The 22,305-nt window shown below is 38.9% G+C and overlaps 1 long non-coding RNA gene across 1 annotated transcript in view; it reads right to left on the minus strand.

Annotated features, from left to right (window-relative positions):
* The window catches only part of LOC112158464, a 77,739-nt gene that overhangs the window by 42,677 nt on the left and 12,757 nt on the right, over positions 1-22,305 (minus strand). The window contains exon 3 of the long non-coding RNA XR_002921314.2: positions 7,868-7,955. This is a non-coding gene — a long non-coding RNA (uncharacterized LOC112158464). The remainder of the gene's footprint in view (positions 1-7,867; positions 7,956-22,305) is intronic.

Here is a 22,305-nt window from a genome sequence, read left to right on the forward strand (position 1 = left end):
AATGAGACAATTCAACCACTAGATCTTAAAATTGCAAATTACTACACTATAGCAACAAGTGAAAATACATTTAATAGTTGTCTTTTACAGATTATCTCAAGGAGCCACAACATTCTATAAACTGTTACCAATTGAATTATGGGTAACACTTTAGATGATGTGCAGCAAAACTATCAATATAATGTTGATAATGATGTTTACTACATTTATTAAGCTTTTAAGCAGTTTATTAATATGACATTTGTAGACAATGGTCTCACTTTAAGTGTTAATATTTCTTACTAAGTATGTTAATAAACATTATTGTACTAATACATGTCTAACTAATATTAATAATGTTTGTTAATGTATTAATAAAGGAATCTTGCCAAATTATGATTTTTTACAATGCTGTACAAGACTTTAAAAATCTAAGCTCAACCACTGAAACAATTGAAATGAATGAAAGACAAAAGTTGCTGACTGCTTCACTAGTGTCAGAGATTTGCATCCTTCCGGAAGAACAGAGCGCCTTCGCGGGCGCGTGAGTGACGGCTGTGTGGGATCCTAGTGACAGTGACCTGCGTGAGTGGTGAATCGTAGTGACAGTGCATCGAGGAGAGGGAGCCGGACGGCTCCTGTGGACAAGTGACCTCTGACCGGCAGGCTGTGAGACCAACAGGCCGTAAAGACGATAAGAAAAAACAGCTTGAGGTCTTCTCTAGCTTCCCCGATCCAGCTGTGGAGCCGTATCTTCGTGTCCATCTCTGACACTAATGCTGTCCTAATGAGACCACTGATAACACCGGCTTAACCACGGGGAAATGCTGGGAGGGGTGGGGTGACAGGGGTTAATAGGGAGGAGGGAAGAAGGATTTGTGAAACATCAAAATGTCACAGAGAAGTAAGCTATAGACACGAGCACAGGTGTCAAAGGGGGGATTGTGGTTGTTATGTCATTAAACTAACTTAAAATACGGAAATAAATATATAATACAAAATAGCACCTAAAAGGGGTAAAATATAAAAACAGAACCTCTTGTAGTCTTGTGTATGTGGTTTATTTCCTGTCCAACTCGTCTACTCTTTTCCGTTTTAAAGCTGTGTGTCCAAAAATAGATTGGGCACATATTTATAGCAGCGCAAAGTGCCGAGCCACTTCCAGACCGCTTAGAAAACACATACTCGCGAGGGTTAGCAGGTTTCATTTTATAAAATGTAGGACATTTTTTTTAAGCCAGAATATTAGTGCCTAAAACTTTATGTAACTTTGGCTACCAATCCAACTTAGAGTTCTTTATGAAATAAGTACTGTCCCTCAGTACATTACAGATCGTTGGGTCCCCCATTCAACAGAACAGAATCTTTGCTTCTCTAGTCAGAATCCTCATGGTTTCAAAGACACTTTTACCTTTGGCCTGAATTATTTGGTCCATGGTGGCCCCATCTGTGTTTGCCTACCCTGGCTTGAGTGGGGACTCGATAGTCTGGCTATCTAACTTGCTACGCTGTCCGCCAGGCAGCCTGCTAGCTCGCTATGTTTTCCACCGACTGGGTAGCGTAGGGACCCAGACCACTCATTTCCCACCAATGTAGGTAAATACAGATGGGGCCACCATGGAACCCACCTGGGGCCCACCAATTCAGTCCAAAGATAAACCTTATGGGGTCCACATTGAAATGTTTGCTGGGGCTGGTTGTGATATATATCTATGAAAGGTTCTATATGTTTTTAATTGACTTGTTGTGCCTTGAACTTTGATTTAGAGACTTCTGTTAAAGTCTAAGAGTGTATTCAGTCTGGATAAATCTGTTGGTCCGGACCGAGTTCGCATTATTTGGTCCAGATCGAGTCCTAAACTTTGCCTTTGGTCTGTATTTGGACTGCCGTCAAGCAGACTTTCCTGTTTTGAACCAAAGCTTGTAAACAAAACCATGTGACTAAAGATTTCTTCAGTCTTTGGCCAAGAATTACAAGGGCGGGGCAAAACAACAAGAATCAGAATAATGGAAATCCCAAGCGGACTGCTAGTGCAGCAGGTTTTATTGGCCCAGACAGGAGACCAGGAGTAAAGCACAGCTAAAAATCCACAAAACTAAATCAGGGTCAGGCAGAGATCAAACACGACCATGGGGAAATCAGAGAACAACCAGAGAGGTCAGGGTCCAGGCAAGGGTCGGGGCAGGCGGCAAACACTCAGAGTTGAAGATGGCTGATGGGAAGTGTAGTGTAGAGACCCAGGAAGTGCTAGTATTCAGGTGATGGCTCCTATTGATGGCCAGAGGCGGAGACAGGGGACCAATTCCTGACAATTTCAATGACCAATTTTGAATACCCGTTGCAACTTTGGTGCGTCAAGGCATGCAGCCAGGTGGTTACTGAAGAGATGACCACCAAGAAGGTACGCTTATAAGTGTCTATGATGTATATGTTGTCAAGAACACAGTTAGAAGTAATATGTATCACGTTAAACGTTGTTTTAATGAGCCTGCATTCATTCAACTACATTTCAATGAGTTGCTGTGTCTCATCGTTATTCCCCTACTCTGTTTCCATCCCATAATGCCCAGCTACGATGGCCGTTTTGGTCCAGTTGTTCCACTCCGAGCATGGAGTCTTTTCAGACTGAGGAACTCAGATGAAACTGGAGATCAGTCCAATTGAAAACAAACTGAGACCACCTAGAAAAATGGGTCAGAGAGCGATTCCTGGTCCTGGACCAGGATCCACTTGGGTGTATTCAGACTGAAAATGTGTTCCAGATAAGTGAAGCAAATGTGTCCAGTCTGAGTACACACTTCTAACAACGGATGCTTGCAGCTGAACCTTAATATCATCAGTGTGAAGAAACAGTTTATTAGAATGAAGGGAAGGTGAATCAAAGTCATACACGATTGTCATGAGGAAACTATTTCATTCATCATACGAAGAGACAACAACGCCACAGTTTTCCCAACGTGTTACTCCTTTAGTGGCTTCACAAAGTGTAAGTGTGGGCCTGATAATGAGGGACAGGCTGCTTTGAAATGTGCCGCCTAAGTGCTGATGGTAAAACCTACCAGTATGTGATGAGTTGAGGGTGAGTATGTGAAAAAAAAGAAACATCTCTGAGTGTGAAGCTGAAAGATGTGCAGAGTGCATCTATAGATTTGCTAAACCTGCTGCTTATCTTATCTTAAACTTCCAGTTCTCAACCACATGAGTAACAACTTTTGTAACACTTCAGTGGTGGATGCTTCCTTACCGGAATGTGGAAAACAAGTTGTCTATAGGAACAATGCATGGACTTTAAAACCAGCACATTCTTGTCCCTAAGTCGTGACATATTGACGTTTGGTCCGGGGCCTTTCTGTGTCACTTTTTGATGTTTTGGGTGTCCCCAACTAATTTTTTGACGTGCTGGCTGTTCGTAAAATCAAGGGTCAGCAACCCACGTAGTACCGGATGTATACTGGTCCTACCGGTACCCCAACCGTAACCTGGTTAAGATTTTAAACGAAAAGATTAACTTTTGCAGCTCACTTCCGTCAAGTTCAGTCCAGTATTGGTACCATGACCTAGTACCGGTACCCTAACCTTAACCAGGTACTGGTTAAAATTGAAAAACGAAGAGGTTAAATTTTGAAATTCACTTTCATTGAGTTCAGTCCAGTACCAGTACCCTAACACAGAACCGGCACCCTAGCCCAGTACCAGTACCCATACCAGTGCCAGTACCCTAACCTTAACCCGGTACTGGTTGAAAATTTAAAAAAGGAAGAGATTAACTTTTACAACTAAATTCTGTTGAGTTCAGTCCAGTACCAGTACCCTAGCCCAGTACCCTAACTGTAACCCGGTACTGGTTGACATTTAAAAACAAAGAGATTAAATTTTGAAATTCACTTTCATTGAGTTCAGTCCAGTACCAGTACCCTAACCCAGAACCGGTACACTAGCCCAGTATCAGTACCCATACCAGTACAGTACCCTAACCTAGTATCGGTACCCTAACCCAGTATCCTAACCCTAAACCCGGTACTGGTTGACATTTAAAAACAAAGAGATTAAATTTTGAAACTCACTTCCATTGAGTTCAGTCCAGTACAGTACCCTAACCTAGTATCGGTTCCCTAACCCAGTATCGGTACCCTAACCCAGTAGCCTAACCCTAACCCAGTAGCCTAACCCTAAACCCGGTACTGGTTGAGATTTATAAACGAAAAGGTTAACTTTTACAACTCACTTCCGTTAAATTCAGTCCAGTACCAGTACCCTAACCCAATACCAGTACCCTAACCTTAACCTGGTACTGGTTTGTGTCCAGTAGCCCGTCCGGTTCGCACTTTGTACCCCGCCCTGTACCATGTCTGGCACCGGTTTTGGGTCCGGAACCACATCTTGTCCGATGTCAGGTTAGGGTTAGGGTACTAGGGTGCTACGTGTCGCGGTACTGGACCAGTTCTGGTTCGTTGCCTGGAGCTTGGGGACCCGTGATTTGATGAGAACAGCCAGTACATCGAAAAACAACGACTTGGGGACACCCAAAGCGTCAAAAAGTAACACGGAGGTGTCCTTAACCAAACGTCAATATGTGACGAGTTGAGAAAAATGCATGTCAGCAAAAATCATGATATATGTTTAAAATGTCTTGTTTTTATTGAGACTTTGGCCGGTCAAGTCATGCAGACACAGGCAGATGTAAAAGTAAAGCCATATGCCCTTATCTGCTCAAGAGCGCGTTAAACTTTAAAATCAAACAAGAGCAATTACCCTGTAAACTTCAACACCGTGGAATAACATCCAATAATATTGTGTAAAAGCTTTTGCCACCTGTCTTTCTTGGCCTCAGTGTACCTTAAGCAAACTCATTGCTCAGCCTGGAATCCGCTCTGTCCACACAGAGTCTCTTTAAGCAGGGAGAGGCCAGCGAAGACAGACCCAAGGCTGGAGTATTGACTCACCGTTCGGATCGTTATCACGGTGGGAGCCTGCACACATGAAGAATGAGTCTGTGGCGCGGCAGATAAGGCGGCAGGTAAGCGGAAGGGTCACGGATACCTAGAGCTGAATGCCGCACTGTAACTGCCACAGAACGTATGCATAAGCTGAGCATATATGTCTCCTTTGTCTCACCTCGGTTTAGACGAAGGTCAGTCGGGATGACTGACAGTCAAGGATGTAAAAGCGGAAGCTCAAACAGGTCAATCTACCTTTAAAAGTACGTTAGCCACATAGAAGCTGTCAAAACAAGCTCGGCCACTCCGCATGTGAGTGAGTGAAGAAAAGACATATAAACACAAAAGAGCGTTTACACACAAACACACACACACTTATTGAGTTCAAGGGGCCACAGAGTGCAATGTGTTAGGTGTTAGATTACAGCAGCAGAAGCATCCAAAGCGCCGCCTGGACCTATCTTTATTTAACCGCTGATTAGAGCAGCCCTTTGAAGGCCTCTTTAATTGCTGCAGTAATAGAGCAGTTAAAAGGAGTGTTTTTTTCACTTCTTTTATTGATTTTGCCCCTAAAGCCTATAAAAACGCCCACGCTCAAATCCGAAGGACTTTTAGTTTCTACGAAATCCGCCTCCTTTCTTTCCGGCGGCTCTTTTGAGTCGCTGGTTTCCATGTGATGTCTTTGACCTCGTTTCATCACAAACGCTTTGAGACACTCTCGTCTTTGTACCCCTGCATTATTGTGCTTTCTGATTTCAGTTTCACACTCAAGGTGGAATTACTACCATAGAAGTGTGGTCAGTCAAACTAATTTCTTTCAGAAATGTACACTAAATGTTACGGGAATTTAAAATTAGAGTCAAAAACATGTGAGAAAAAGTGGACATTTTCAATTTTTTTAGTCCCCCAATGGTGCCTGAATATGGTGCTTTTATAATTGGTGGCGTCTCAACTTAGTTTGCCTAAATGAGTAATATTTATGTCAGATTTCTTTTTTTAACTCCTTAACTCATTTGGTTTTATTATTCATCAATAACACTCTGCTATTAGTCCATATTTTGCATTTTCCTTACAACTAGCATGACTGACAACATTGTTTTTGCATTTGTTTGTCTTCTGTTTGTGATTGTTTTTTTACTTTTACTGTAAATTTTAACTTCTATTTTTATAAACATAAACTGGGTAAAGGAGTTACAAACTGGCTTAATCCTATGTAACGGATATGGGATACTTTTAGGGTTAACCCTATTCTATGTCCCTATAATGAGCAACTGCACTGTTTCTGTTAAACCTTTGATGGCTAAATTTGTTTTCCACAATTAATAAAAAATAGACATGTTTTTAATCTTAAGTAGATGCTAAATTAAGGTAAATGTTAGAGGAATCAGGCAAAACGGAACCCAGAAGCAGGAAGGACTCAAATCCAGATTGTGGATTAACAAAATATTTAATAACAAAACATAATCATGAGAGGGCAAAAAGACATAGCTGGTAACACAAAACTCTGCGACACTGAAAAACGAAAGGACCATTACTTAAATTACGGACCAAACCTGGTACCAGTACCGTAACCCGGCACTGGAAGCAGTACCAAATGAAGTACTGGAGCCATAGCGACGTGAGACAAGATACCGGACATCAACTAGTACTAGACGCGAACCGGTTGGGGTCTGCGAACCGGCACTGGGTTAAGGTAGCGGTATTTGGTCAAGGTGTGCTCCGTGTCTCAGTACTGGGCCGGTTCCAGTTAGTATCCCCGAAGTTGGGGACCAGTTATTTAATGGGAATGGCAGTAGGTCCAAAAAACAAGTTGGGGACACCCAAAACAACAATTGTTGACACGGAAGAGTCCTCAACCAAACGTGAAGCAGTGATGAGTTAGGAGTGAAAATGTGTTGGTTTAACACCTAAGTTCCCGCCAGCGACACCTAAACCTCGTTGACGTACCATAACTCCTTGACAATTAATTTTCGAGAATTGCAAAAACGGTTGAAGATACAGAAGTCGATAGAATGTAAGAACTCTAGTGATAAAAGGTATAAAGAAGGAATTCATGAATAAACTGTATTCAAAATAATGTAATTTTTAACTTTATTATTTTTTACTTCAACTTTTTCATCTTACTCATAAGGGTATAATTACATTGTTTTCAATCTATTTAGCTTCATAAGACGTGCAAGTTTCCATCTAGTGTCTAAAAACTACATTAAGTTGGACAAGATTTGTGCAAAAATACACCAAAAGAAATGATATTTCATGTGAATACATAACTACTTTTAATACTTTGAAGATAAAGTGATTAAATGTTGCAGGCAAGCAAATTCCTTTGACACCTGAGAATGTCAAAAAAAGTTCCACCGACAGTGACTGCCCCCTCGCTCCGTGTCCCGTACTGTTTTTGACGGTCATTGCCATAATAGGTCACCATTGGGAGGCTGCTGACGAAGGGCGCAGTTTATGGCTGTCTGTAGATGGAAGACGCTTTGGACAAGGCCTTGATCCTTGACCTTAGCGCCCTCCTGGTTGAGATCCCAGCTGATTCAGCTGTTCTTCTGCGCGTTTGTCCATGACCTCTGTCAAATTCAAATGCCACGAACCAACCGGAGTGTCCCTCTACTCGTCCCAGACGAGACGCTCTCTTTTCTCATTGATTATTCAATTGGGTTCTAGATTAGCCTTTTCTATTATATCATAAAAGGAAAGTCCAAAACTGGAATTTTATAGTAGATTATTGATTTATCACTTGAATTTTTGTAAAAATTATCATTAAATTATATTCAGATGGCACAAATCTTACCAAAAATGAACAGAAAAGCCAGTTTACTCATAATGTGATTCTAAGAAACAGCAGGTAATTTTATTTTATTAATTACATTTAGTGGGAATTTGCTGTATTTGCAGACAGACACCAACTCCTGCCTAAATACCACAAACTTTAAATAACTCTGACCTTCTGAAAGCTCTGCACGTCTTCTCCTGCTCATTCTTCCCCTGAGTAGAAGGCATGCGACGTGACAGCTAGGTTGGAGACTGGCACCCTGAAACAGATTAGAGGCATGTAATTAGGGATTCCTCATCAACTTATTTACAGCGCAATCCCCTGCACCAAGCAAGACCTCTGACCTGACCCAGAAAAGCCCTGACATGGTCTTTTCAACCTTAAACGGCAAGGGTGTCTAATCGTTGTGGTCATGACGGGGCTGAAGAAGAAGGGCAATACGGGAGGGGGATTAAGGGGCAGGACACTGACTTGAATAAAAAGATTAGGCAAAAAGAGGAAGAAATGTTGACTTTTCTTGTATTTGATTGACCTTAAATTCAGAACATTTAAAAAAATAGACCTATGTAGAGGTGTATGTTATGTTCAGGTAGGTATGAAGAAGAAGGAAAAGCCTCAGTTGAGTAATCCTATCAGTGACCTGGTTTTAGGAGGTTGGATAACAATGTTATGGGAACTGAGTGATTCCCTGAAGACACCCAATCCAAACCCCGCCACTAACCTCATCAGCTGATTGTTCCAGCCCCTCCCCCCAAACATTAAATCAGCTGATTTGTGACTACTACCCAACGTCGACCCCCCATTCCCTCCTCAAAGGAGTCATGGAACTAGGTTTTCAAAAATTTGTATTTCATCAGGTCACCTTGAACTCAGCTACTCCAGTCGTAATCATTCATGACGTGACCCCACCAAGCTCCACGGTGAGACACAACACTTGTCTACCGTTAACCCGGCTCAGCCACGTTCAAATCCCAAGCGGAGTTTAGGTCCAGCATGCAAAGTGGACATTCTTGCAGCAAAGGCGGGATTAGAGCAATAGAATCTGGGTTACAGACACTATGCACTCCATCTGTTGTTTTGGTCATTCCTTCACATGACCTCACGCAACGTTACCCTCCCCCCACCTTAAGTTGTTCCTCCATTTCTGCAGAATAAGCAGGCGGAGTACATGCAGCAGCAGTGACGGAGAGAGAGGCGTCAAAGCTGATTAGTGCTGAGGAATTAACGGTAGTGTTGGGTGCATCTTGATTTTTTTTTAATAAAAAAAATGCAATAATTGCACCTTTTTAGAGAATATTGCTGCACATTTTACCTCATCTGACATGTTTAATGACTTTGATGTAAACATGACCTAATTAGGCTATTCAGAGGGTGGAGTCAGCATATGGGTATGTCGACTCAATTAGTTCAGTGACTCGAATGTATGCATTCATCACACAGGAAACAGCAGCTCTACTGTATTACACACCTCTTTTATTAGGTCTTTCACACCATATAAAAGTGTTTTTGATGTAGAATTTACAAAAAATTCACACTTTTTATTGTAGATTTTAGCCTTAAAATAAATGTTAAATTTATACATATTGATTGTTTTTAGCAGTAGGCTTCATAAACAGTTGTCAAATGAAGACTAAATTAACTAGAAAAGTTGCACTGCCAGCGATAAAGCTTGTGTGAATTATTTTTGATGAATGTGGTTGCTAAAGATGCTGAAGTTGCTAAAGGACTTAAAAAATGCTAATAATTTAAAAATGCGTAAAAGGTATAAATTTAAACTTTGCTCAAAACATCAATAGATGTCAGATTAGCTTAAAAAGTGAGCATGTTGCTAAAATTCTATCTTAACTCTAAATTAGCCCCAAAACCCTCAGTAGATGCTAAATTAGACAAAAACATTTTCATGTTGCTAAAATATTAGCTGAACTCAAGAATAACCCCCAAAAACTTATTAGGTGCTAAATTAGCCAAAAACGTTAGCATGTTGCTAAAATATTAGCTGAATTAAAAAATAACCCAAAAACTTTATTACATGCTAAATTAGCCAAAAACAGCATGTTGCTGAACTATTAGCTGAACTCAAGAATAACATAAAAAACTTTATAAAATGATAAATTAGCCAAATCCGATAGCATTGCTAAAATATTAGCTAAACTCAACAATAACCCCAAAAACCTTATTAGATGCCAAATCAGCCAAAAACGTTAGCATGTTGCTAAAATATTAGCTGAACACAAGAATAACCCCAAAAACCTAATTAGATTTTAAATTAGCCAAACATGTTATCATGTTGCTAAAACATTAGCTGAACTCAATAATAACCCAAAAAACCCTATTAGATGCTAAATTAGCCAAATACGTTAGCATGTTGCTGAACTATCAGCTGAACTCAAGAATAACCCAAAAAACTTTTTTAAATGATAAATTAGCCATAACCGATAGCATTGCTAAAATATTAGCTAGACTCAAGAATAACCCAAAAAACTTTGTTAGATGCTAAATTAGCCAAAATCCTTAGCCTGTTGCTAAAATATTAGCTAAACTCAAGAATAACCCCAAAAATGATTAGATGCTAAATTAGCCAAAAATGTTAGCATGTTGCTAAACTATCAGCTAAACTAGAAAATTAGCCTTAAAAACCTTAATAGCATTACTGTCCTTAACATGCTGAACATTTCGATACCAATATTGAATAGGTTTCAAATTGCTCAAAAAATTGTATGAATTTTGTGAAAAAAAATTGCACAAATTGCGAAAAAAAATGTAAAAACTGTGTAAAATTTTAAAACTTGCGTGAAATTTATCAATGCCAAAAGCACAAGCATCAATTTCCTGAACATTCTGAATGTTTTTAATTGCATAAATTGCAGAAATTTGAAAAATTTGCCATTCATTTTTAATGGGACTAAAAAAAAAAAAAAATCGCACATATTGCTTAAAATCTTAAAAACCATATAATGTGTAAAATGCCCAAAGTACAAGCAGGAAATCAGAAATTGTACTGAACAATGCTTACAAAGAATTCACACTACTAATTAATGTACTTATTTATTGTCCAAACTGTAATGGAAAAATAACTCTGAAATTATTATAAAATTACCTTTTAAAACTGATGTATTTGTGGATATTTAATGAAAGTCCCCAATTTTTTTCTATGTACATTGTTAGTTTTTTTCTTGGATAAATTCAAAGATTATCTTACCACATATTCCTAGTATCGGTGTTAAAGAATCAATGAGAATTCACCACACGCCAGAACCAGTAAACCTGCCTGTGTAAATTTTTCCATTTTTTTTTCTCATCATTTATTTATTTATTTATTTTAGAGCCCCAATGTGACCTTTGGCATTACCAACGTCCTGCTTGGTGCAGTTCTATGACTTGTTCATTCTGGTCACAAACGAGATTTCCGAATACCTTTGAAATATTTACAGATATGCCGGGTTCATAATGAGTAGCAGGTGCAGCTGGACGCTAGTAGATAAAGGGTTAGGAAAGAGGCTCGCAGCATGGATGAACGGAGCTGGGCATGAAACGGACAGCAGTGATGGATGACCGTGCCCCGAATCAGAAAAAAAAAATAGATATTTGGGGTTTGCTTCCAATTCCCGATGGATTGGGGGGAGGTTGATCAAGCTGCAGCGTGGCCAGATCTAGAGGTGGTTTAATCAGAGACATGAGCTACAAAGGTCAAAATATCAAAAAAGTCAGTTCTGGACATAATCCTAATTTTGAAATGAAACAAGATCCTGGAAGACCCATTGATGAATTGTATTCCTACAAATTTAGCTTGGACTGAAGGCTAAATTTGTTTCTAAAACACTCCTCAATCGTTGTCATTGGGATGCTCTGAAAAGCCTTAAAAGAATTTAAAGACAATTCATCACAAAATCTCATGTGTTTTCCTTCAAAAAGTCATAATTTTACTTGGTAGCAACCCTTATAATTGGATTTCGTCAATACGATGGGTCTTGGTGTTGCTGAATCGACGCCATGACTAGTTTTGAGCAGCATCAATGCCTGATAAATAGTGCCTACATCTTCCCAAATCAACACATTTTCATTTCCAAGTCACATATTGATGCATGGTTTAGACCTGCGCAACAAAAATTTAAGTTTTGGGTGTTGTAGTTTTTTGTCGTGCTGGCTGCTCCCCAACTTCCAAGACGCTTTCACCGCACGGTGAATTTGCTGCTCACCGCCTGTCAAACAAGTGATTCTGAGCTAGACACTGCGGTCCGGGTGTCTTGATGACAGCCGCTTCCGCTGTGTTTCTGTGTCTCTGTGACTCAGTTCAAAGGCTGTTCCGCAATAACCCGAGAAGGGAAAAAAATTAAGGGACCTTAATGAACATCACAGTTCAAGAGACCCGAGCAGGCTGCTTCCACTCTCTGCAGCGGCTGTCTGTCTGCCGGCGAATTGAGAGAGTTCCGCTGAAGTCCGGGAGTCTGGCTGTAGACAGAGAACAAATGCTCGTATTGGATTAGTATTTTGAAAACGTCATGTGCCCAAAGCAGAGTTCTTGATTGGATGATTCGACGCAGTGACCTGTCAAACTTCTGTGACCTGCTGTGAAATATAGTCAGACATTCGAGCGTTGCGCGACTCTTGAGTTTGCCCCGTCACCAGTCTTATATGAGCCCGACCAGTATCGCACGAAAAGCAGAAGGACTGACAAGAACTTCAAAGTACTAAACACAGTAGAAGTGATTGACATAAGACAAATAGACTTTCACTCAAACTAAGCTCCAAAGCGCAGCACCGTTTGCAGCAGGTTCTTTCGGTTTCGGTAGAACCGTGTAAATCATAACAGTTCCTACTTGGAACTGAATTTCGGTGCCCAACCCTAGTCGCCAGATAGACACCTGGTCATCGCTGAGATCCCAGCTTCTGTCTTCAATTGTCTTTATGCTTCCGTACAGGTGGCAGGTGGCAGTGGGACGGCAGCACGGGGCCAGGGGGGTGGCTGGAGGTGGCAGTCTGAAATCCGCCAATCATCAGAAAATTTTATGGACCCTAGAGACCCTCCCATCAGTCAAGTATTGCCTTCCTGTTATTGGACTGCCACTGTATGACCTCCAAATGTGCCAGGGCAACCACTGACCGATGTCAAAAAAATCATCTGGTTGACGTAAATTTTTTACTTAAAATCTCTACAGCTACAATGCAGCGTGTAAAAATACACTTCTGATAACAAAACTTTTAGAATATGTGACTGTAGTCTGAGATATGACCAATACGAGGGGTCTGCAACCTTCAACGCTTAAAGAGACATTCAAGTCGGTGTTTCACCGACTACAACCCAGTAGGAGCCACAAAGTTTTATGTCACGCTTTAGAAAAAAAAGATTTGCACTAATATTTAATTGTTGCTATTATTATAACTACGAATGTAATACAAATTTTTGGGGTATAAATTAAAAAAAAGAGAAAAAAGACTTTTTTTTATATGAAACTGTCTCTAACTTTTGATAGAGCTGTGAAGCTCTTTCAAAATAAAAGACATCCTTTACCACATCGCAATACAGAAAATATAATAATGGGTAGTGTGAAGTCAGCAGTAATTTAAAGAAAAGTGACCCTTACTGTATTTTTTAAACAATATGGTGCACTTAAGATTCTTGAATTTATTAAAAAATATGAATTCTGGTTGTTTTTACTGATGTCCTACTCTAAGCCAAATTTCTGGTTGGAGCATTACAGCTACTATGGTCAGGAGCCTCGCAGAATGATTAACTACTTTCCGTTTCTTCTTTGCTTAACTATTTACTTTACAGCTACTTGTAATAACATAAAAAAACGTTTGTTTTTTAACCAGAGAGCCACAGTGGAGAGTTAAAAGAGCCACATATGGCAGAGAACTAAGGAATTAACTTTCCATCAAACTCATCATAGCAGGTGAACTTTGACCTACACATTACATTGTGATGACGTAACGATTTCATATAAATTTAAAATAAATTCAATATAAACTTTATATGGAGTTTATATTAAATTTATATAAAATGTATATTAAATGTATTTAAAGTTTATATTAGATTTATTTAAAGTTTATATTAAATTTATTTATAGTTTATATTAAATTTATTTAAAGTTCATATTAAATTTATATAAAGTTTATTATAAATCTTTACAAGGTTTATATTAACTTTATTTAAAGTTTATATTTAATTTATATGAAGTTTATATTAATTCTATTTAAAGTTTATATGAATTTTATTTAAAGTTTAATCAAAATGTATTTCAAGTTTATATTAACTTTATTTAAAGTTTATATTTAATTTATATAAAGTTTAAATTAAATATATTTAAAATTTATATTAAACTTATTCAAAGTTTATAGCAAATTTATATAAAGTTTAAATGTAATGTTTTTAAAGTTTATATTAAATTTATTTAAATTTATATACAATTTATAATAAATCTTTACAAAATTTATATTAACTTTATTTAATATGTAATTTATAAAAAGTTTATACTGAATTTCTACACATTTTATATTAAATCTATATGAAATCGTTACGTCATCACAATGGAATGTGTAGGTCAAAGGTCACCTGTCAAAACGAGTTTGATGGAAAGTTAATTCCTTAGCTCTCTCTTACGACTCTGATATTGTATTATGGTTGTTTGGCGAATATTAGCTCACTTAAAATGTGTTTTGTTCTGGAAAAAACAGCCAATACTGATACAATCATAAGTTTAGTCTGTGAGAACTCAACAGACATAATATCAAGTAAAAAACAAAACAAAAACAAGTTTGCCTGACAAGATTTTACCTTGGGCTTTGAAACTATGGAAACTACTGAAACATAATACCAAGGAAAAGATAAACCGAACAGAAAACAAAGAATCCAAACTGAGGTCAGTTTTGCTTCTCTGATAGTGAAGCGTCATTTTTTCCTTCATTTTACCCCGAGAAAAAGATATTTTTAAACAAACTTATACCAAACACACTATTAAGAAAGAAGGACCAATGAGAGAGTGATGGATGGAAAGCCAAGACTGGAGAAAGACAAAAGCAACTGGCCGAAGGGGCCCTAAGTGTCATTTTCCTCCACTTGGGGTGAAAAGAATGGCGTGGAAAAAAAAGGAAGTCTAGAATTTACCAGAGTAAAGTTTTCTTTCTTTTCTTGGACAGCTGAGAGTCTTATTATGGGATTAAATTTAACCAGTGTCCCCCCTCAGGAATGTGGAACAGAGAGCTGGTGGTAACGGGTGGAAGAATTTTGGGGGGTGGTGTGGGTTGGGAGTGAAGCTTGTGGGTGGGTGGGGTGCAAGGTGGTGGTGGGCTTGGAAGGGTGCCTGCAGCGGGAGGCGGGGGGCACACAGGGGCCCGCGTGGCCCCTTGCCAACAGTGCAATTACTCCACATTTGAAACAGCTGGCACATAATGGGCATTCAGGCACTTTGGTCCTTTGATAGGACTTGGATTCCAGGTCGTCCCCGCGCGCGTGCTTCACCACAACATGGAAACTAGATATCATATCAGCCAGGAGCTGAGGATGCCAACACTGCCAGTCAGAGTACTGTCATGGATAAGGGGGCGTCACATAAAAAACTTTAAAAAATGTCCCCCCCTCCTTTTGGAAGTTTAAAACAGAAGTGGTGACAAATCAAAGGCGGGCGCACAAACGGGTCGGAATACAAAGATCCTCCCCGTCTGCGTTTGATCCTCAATAATATGCATGCAGGCTGGGACCCGTGACTCGAGTCTGGGGGAATTCTGTGTTTATAAATTCAGCGTGTTTGAAACTTGGTCCAAGTTTATAATCCACCCACTGTGTGGCGGCTTTGTGCTTTCCCTCAAAGCGCGCACACAATGTAAACACGGAGTTTAAAAAGGAGATCTTTTTTATATTAGCTCTAAAACAAAGGGAGCACAGGAAATGGGCTCTGTCTTGAAGAGAAAAACAAACAGGCGGCCTGTCACTCAAGCTCATATGGTGCCGCCGTGTCATGGAGCTTTGAGGCTCCGGCACCGGTAGCTCACATATTGAGTGCATGTGACATGGTGAATGCTGCGTTCGTAAAGCCAGGGGTGTCAGCCTCAATCGCACAGGGGGCAAAATCCAAAACACACCTTAGGTCATTGGCTGAGACAAGATAAACATTTATTGAACACTCTAAAACGACATTTTTAGAAGTTTAAAATCATAACTTTTTAACATAATTAAGAACTTGATATATAGCATTAACTGCAATAATTCAAATATGAATGCTGTAAGCTGAATATTGGTCGCTGAAGATGCTTAATCTGACAGCTGAAAACACTTAAGTAAATCTGAGAATGCTAAAGCTGATAGCCAATTAAAATATTAGCTGAATGCTAAATTACCTAAAAAACTAAAAAATAAAAAAATAACTAAAAAAAGGAAGCCTAAACTAGCCAAAACAAGTAGCATGTAGCTAAAAAAAAACCTTAACTTTAAAAAAGCATAACAAACTAAAAAAGAAAAGCCTAAGTTAGCCAAAACAGCTAGCATGTAATTATTAGCCTAACTACAAAACAGCTAAAAAAAAAGCCTAAACTAGCCAAAAAAGCTAGCATGTAGCTGAAATATTAGCTAAAATCTAAAACAGCCGAACAAACTAAAAAAGAAAAGCCTAAGTTAGCCAAAACAGCTAGCGTGAAATTATTACCCTAAATTCATACCAGCTCAAAAATAAAAAAAAGCCTAAACTAGCAGAAAAAGCTAGCATGTAGCTGAAACATTAGCTAAACTCTAAAACGGCCTAACAAACTAAAAAACAAAAGCCTAAATTAGGCAAAACAGCTAGCATGTAAATATTAGCCTAACTTCAAAACACCCCAAAAAAGTAAAACAAAAACCCTAAACTAGCCAAAACAGCTAGCATGTAGCTAAAATGTTAGCTTACCTCCACAACAGGCTAAAAAACTGAAGAAAAAGCCTAAATTAGCCTAAACAGCTAGCATGTAGCTGAAACATTAGCTAAACTCTAAAATAACTTAAAAAATCTTATTAAAGGCTAAAGTTAAAAGTTAAAAAAAAAGATACCAGAATGCCAATTTTGAAAACTTTACAACCAGACCTTTTAACCTAATTATGAATAACAAAAAGGCCGGAATATTATTCCAGAATAAATCAACTTAAACCTTAAATAACTCAACATTTTACCCTCCATAAAAATCTGTTTTTTCAAAATTATACAAGTTAGAAATAAGCTCAAGATAACATCGGGTCATTAATAACAATAAAATAAAATGATCTGGAGGGCCGGATAGAAATACCCGGAGGGCCAGATCCGGCCCCCGGGCCTTGACTTCGACACATGTGCGTTAAGCAACACAGCTGACATCCTGTGTGCAGATTCTCCTTCTCTCTGTCAGGTGGTGAATGCGGAGATGATGATTGATAACTGGCGTGATCAAGCGCAGAAGCTCTCCCGGAACCCGCAGCCTGCGAGGCCAAAACCGCTCCAGTCTCTTTGTGACTTGCAGGATGCCTCATCGCAGCTGAAGATCACACACAGGACGTGCGCTGCCCATCAAAGAGGATGTGTAGGTTGAGAAATAAAATCAATAGGACTGCGTTGCACGCATTCGCAACCAGTGTGGTGTACGAACCAGATGAGCGCCGTATGCTAAAGATTATAAAACACTCCAGCCATCTGATAGAGTTTAACTCGCATGTTCCACTTCACTGAAGGTGCCGCAAACAAGGGGAATCACGACGCACATGCTAAGTCAACAGAGGTTTTAATAAAACAAGTTTTTGTCGTTTATTTATCTCTTCTTCTTCTGAGCTGCTGTTCAGTTTGTGTATCAGTGAAATAATAAACAAATACGAGCCTCTCAGATAGATGAACATGTGTTCGGGTTATTTTAATTCACGAATGTTTATCCACAGAGGAGTTTCTTCTGTTGGTCCATCGTCAGCGGCATTACCGCTGTCCTAAAGTGCTGCTTGAAGCCCCTAAATCAAATTAAAATGCAATTAATCATTCTGTAGAGTCCTTTTACTTAATATTAAAGTTCTTATTGAGTTTTCTTTACAAAAAATGGCCAAAATTAATTATTTTAAATACAAATGACAAACGTCATCCTTGAATTTGACTTAAAATATATAGAAATACACAAGTAACATGAAATTTATCATCCTTCCTAGTAATTATAGTTAAAAAATGACTGATTTATTTTCTCTGAATCTAAAACTATGAAACAGTCAGATTTTTAAAAACACAAATTAGAGTTTAAATTTGTTGTTGAGTTTTGTTGCTGAGCCGAACAGGATAAACATTTATAGAACAAACTAAAACTACACTTTTAAAACTTTAAAACCATAACTTTTTAACATAATTATGAACTACATATATAGCATTACTTGCGATAATGCTAGTGTGAATGATGTAAGATCAATTTGGCCGCTGAATATGCTAGTGCTGATAGCTAAAGATGCTAAAATTGATCGCGAAAAACGCTGAAGTTGATAGCCAGCTAAAATATTAGCCAAATGCCAAATTATCCTAAAAAACTTAAAATAAATAAATAAACTCAACTTAGGTTAGCCAAAACAGCTAGCATGTAGCTGAAATATTAGCTAACCTTCAAAATAACTTTAAAAAACTGAAAAAAGCCTAAATTATCCAAAAAAAGCTAGCATGTAAATATTAGCCTAATTCAAAAACAGCCTAAAAAACGTTTTTTAATGTTTCAATTAGCCAAAACAGCTAGCTTATAGCTGAAAAAAATAGCTCAACCACAAACTGAATACAAAAAAACGGAAAAAAGCTTAAGTTAGCCAAAAAAGGTAACATGTAAATATTAGCCTAACTCGAAAACACCGTAAAAAACGTTTTTTTTAAGTTTCAATTAGCCAAAACAGCTAGCACGTTGCTGAAATATTAGCTAACCTTCAAAATAACTTTAAAAACTGAAAAAAGCCTAAATTAGCTAAAAAAGCTAGCATGAAAATATTAGCCTAATTCAAAAACAGCCTAAATAACGTTTTTTACAGTTTCAATTAGCCAAAACAGCTAGCTTATAGCTGAAAAATAGCTCAACCACAAAGTGACTACACAAAAAACAGAAAAAAGTTTGGCTAATTGGCTCTTCAATTAGCCAAAACAGCTAGCATGTAGCTGAAATATTAGCTAAACTCAAAAATAGCCTAGAAAAAATTGTCTAAAAAGCTAGCAGAATGCTAATTTGTAAAACTTTAAAACTGTAACTTTTTAACATAGTTATAGATAATAAAAAGGCAGGAATATTATTCCAGAATAAATCAACTTAAACCTTAAAGCACTTTAAATATTTTACTCTCCATAAAAATATATTTTGTCAAAATTATAAGTTAGAAATGAGCGCAAGATAAATATATAACAATAAAATAAAATGATCTGGAGGGCCGGATCTGGCCCCCGGGCCTTGACTTTGACACATGTGGTGTAATAGAACTGTAGTTTTTAGAAGGCAGGAATTTGTGCTGTAAACATCCTTTTTTTTAATATATAGTTTGACAGGAAATTCAAATTTTCTAAGACAAAACGTTTCATTTATCAAAGGCCTTCATTATCCAGATGACAAGAAAAAAGCCTTAAATGACTTTATTCTTCGTAACATAATTATTGTTAAAATCATGATTAAATATTCTTTTTTTAGCTGTAAACATTTTAGAAATGAACCCCAGAACACTGATGTTTGTCTTCCAAGACCAGCAAACAAACCACCAGCCTTACAGAGAGAGCTGTTATCAGCTACATGACAAAAACACAATAATCCTTGTTCGTTTATTCAGATTATAGTCATTTATGCATCAGTTCAAAGCAGAGCTTTCCAGCGCAGAAAGTCCAAAATGTTTATCCGCCGTGGGCTTTCCAAGAACATCAGCTTGCAGCTGACTGTAATGTGATTAGATGCAGACGACATAAGTCACTGCCTCGCAACCACGGCTCCCATGACTGTGTAGGAATTATGCAAATGTGAGACAGTTTGTGTGTGTGTGCGACAGAAAAAAAGCAGCTTATTAAAACAGATCAAAGCACTAATTTACTTGACATTTTTCACACATCCTGTTTGAAAATTCCAATTTTTTTTCTTTTTCTCATTCAGTCTCCTTTATCCTCCGTTTGCTTTTCGGGTTTCCCTTCAGTTTCAGGTGGCCAGGCCTCAGCATCTGCTCAGTTGGCACAGATGGGGTCTGATGCTGCCAGGAGAGGCTCAGTAGCACCATGATGTCAGAAGAACCTCTTTCATCTAAACTAGCCTCTTTTCACCAATTCCACTCCATGCCCTGTACTTGATTCTGAGCCTCCTTTTGTACGTAAGTGTGCACGCGCCTGTACATATTTACTATGAGTGTCATTTTCTCAATTGGGTGGTCTTCAGTTCATTCATGCATCTGTTTGAAGAAATGCGGCAAAGGTGTTGCATGAAAAGGAGAGAAAAAATGCACTTCCCGAAGAAATAACTCACAAATTCTTACACTAGTGGCATATTTTCTTCAAGAATCTTACCAATATTTGTTATCAGAAGAAATTATTCTAATAATTAAGAAAGGTTTTCTCAAACTAAGATTATTTTGATGTTAAAAAAATTTCTTGATAAGATTATTTTTCCTGAAAGACAAAAAAAAGGACAATTTTTCTTTTAAAAAGTGTCTTTTTGATTTAATTTTACACTGAACCTTTACTCCAAGTCTTCCAACCATTGGTTATCTGAAGCCTTGTCACCATTTTTACCAACTAAGTAACCATTTCACCTTTTTTTGAGTATTTGTTCCTCCACAAAGTCTAAGTTAAGGCTAATTTTCTTTCCGCCATACACTGTAAAAAGTGAAACATTGAATCAATTGAAAAAAGTTCTGTAGTAGTTCTTAAAATTATTAGTTTTCATCAAATTCAAACTTTGACTTGATGGTTTTCTCAACTTAAAAATGTAATATAATTTCAGAGCTCCATAAGCTCCGAGCCTGGTACCGGACACACACCATGTCGGCTCCAAAACCCCCCAACACACCGGTACCTGACGCGTACTGGTACTGGAACCGGATGCATAACAGAACCGGACGCGCACCATTACCGAAATCTGATGCGCAATGATACTGGTGGCACAATGGTACTGGACACGCAACAGTACAAGACCCGCAATGGTCCTGAAACCAGATGCATAACGGAACCGGATGCACACCATTACCATAACCGAATGCGCATCGGTACTAGACGTACAATAGTACTGGACACGCACCGGTATCTGACGCGTACCAGTACTGGATGCTAAACTGTACTGGACGCGCAACAGTACCAAACGCACAATGGTCCTGGAACCAACGCATAATGAAACCAGACGTGCACCATTACTGGAATTGGATGCACAACGGTACTGGAACCAGATGGATAACGGAGCCGGATGCGCAACCGTACTGGAACCGGACACGTACAATTACCGAAACCGGATGTGAACCGGTACTGGACACACAATGGTACTGGACACACAATGGTACTGGACACGCACTGGTACCTGACGCATACCGGTACTGAACATGCACCACTGCCTGACGAGTACCTGCACTGGACGCACAACGGTACTGAATGTGCAACAGTACCAGATGTGCAACAGTCCTGGAACCGGATGATTAATGGACCCTGACGCGCACCATTACGGGAATCGGATACGCAACTGTACTGGTCGCACAATGGCACTGGACATGCACCGCTTGATGTCCACCGGTATTGGACGCACAACGGTACTGGACCCGCAACAGTACCAGACGCACAATGGTCCTGGAACCAGATGCATAATGGAACCGGATTCACACCATTACTGGATGTGTAATAGTACTGGACATGCACCGGTACCTGACACGTCACGGTACTGGATGCACAACGGTACTGATTGCGCAACAGTACCAGATGCGCAACCGTCCTGGAACCGGATGCATAATGTAACCAGACGCGCACCATTACCAGAATCTGATGCGCAACTGTATTGGTCGCGCAATGGTACTGGTCTCGCCACAGTACCAGACGCACAACGGTACTAGAACCAGATGCATAACAGAACCTGACGCGCACCATTACCATAACCGGATGTGCAATGGTACCGGACGCACAATGGTACCAAACGTACAGCGGTACCAGGTCAAGATTAGGGTATCATACCGATTGCATCCCAAGGACCGGTCCGCGTTCTGACGAAAACGCCTCGACTCCTGATTTAATTGGACCCTGATTTGTATCCCTAAGTCTTTGTCTTTTGACACGCTAACGGCTGTCAGTCACTTCAGTAAAGCTAGAACATATTTTAATGCCAGGGGTTTCTTTACCATACGTCAATATGTGACAACTTGGGTAATAAGCACATGTTGGTCAGACATTTGGCCCGCGGGCCGAATCCGGCCCTCCGATGGTTTTATCCAGCCCAGTTGTGAAGAAAAAAAAATACAGGGATGCTGGAAAAAAAGCAAGATTCTAGGCCATGCCTGAAGAGAGTGATGGTTCTGTAAAGCAACAACGAAAATGCAGAATTCCACCACTAGGGGAAGCAAAGGAAAAGCAAAACAAGAGATCCAGAAATAAACAGTTTAATTTAGTTTATTTTTATTATTTTTTTCATAAAAATATTTAATATAAAATTGATTAAACCATTTTTTT

Source organism: Oryzias melastigma, linkage group LG24 (assembly GCF_002922805.2).
Source record: "Oryzias melastigma strain HK-1 linkage group LG24, ASM292280v2, whole genome shotgun sequence".
In the NCBI taxonomy this organism is placed as follows: Eukaryota; Metazoa; Chordata; class Actinopteri; order Beloniformes; family Adrianichthyidae; genus Oryzias; species Oryzias melastigma.